Here is a 717-nt window from a genome sequence, read left to right on the forward strand (position 1 = left end):
ACACACACACCACACACATTTAAATATCATATTATTGTAATAGCTTTAAAAATGTGAACACAATGAAACCTGAAACCAATACATTGAAACAACAATGTCTGACTTTCTTCTGTGTAACATAAAAAGATAAATTTAAAAATACTGGTAACCAAACAGTTTTGGATCCCACTGACTTTCATTGTATTGTTTGTCCATAAAATGGAAGTCAATGGGAACCAAAGCTTTGGTTACCAACATTCTTCAAAATATTTTCTATGTTCATTTTTGGGTGGACTATCCCTTTAAAAACGCTCCTATGATTTATATTGCAGATTATAAACTTGGATGCACATTTAGAATTAATTTACTAACTCAGACAGGAAAGTAGGTTCACAAATTGCTCAGTACACATTGAGAGTCCTGGAAAATGTAGGGTCTCCTCAGGACACATTTCCCATCATGCATTCTTCTCGTGTATGATATTGTTATCCGTGCAGTGATAGCTGCTGTTTTTTTGGATTCACCGTGTCACAGGAAGAAGCAAAGCTATTATGGGATGGAATATATCAGGGGTGGCGAACGTCGGTCCTGGAGAGCCGCAGCCCTGCAGAGTTTTGCTTCAACCCTAATCAAACACACCTGAACAAGCTAATCAAGATCTGAATGGTTACTAGGAAGCTACAGGCAGGTGAGTTTTAATTAGGGTTGGAGCTGAACTCTGCAGGGCTGCGGCTCTCC

The 717-nt window shown here is 38.6% G+C and overlaps 1 pseudogene; it reads right to left on the bottom strand.

The window, feature by feature from the left end:
- Nucleotides 1-717, bottom strand: part of LOC107669937 (tetranectin-like) — a 6560-nt pseudogene that overhangs the window by 2176 nt on the left and 3667 nt on the right.

Source organism: Sinocyclocheilus anshuiensis, unplaced genomic scaffold, assembly GCF_001515605.1.
Source record: "Sinocyclocheilus anshuiensis isolate Anshui unplaced genomic scaffold, SAMN03320099.WGS_v1.1 scaffold160, whole genome shotgun sequence".
In the NCBI taxonomy this organism is placed as follows: domain Eukaryota; kingdom Metazoa; phylum Chordata; class Actinopteri; order Cypriniformes; family Cyprinidae; genus Sinocyclocheilus; species Sinocyclocheilus anshuiensis.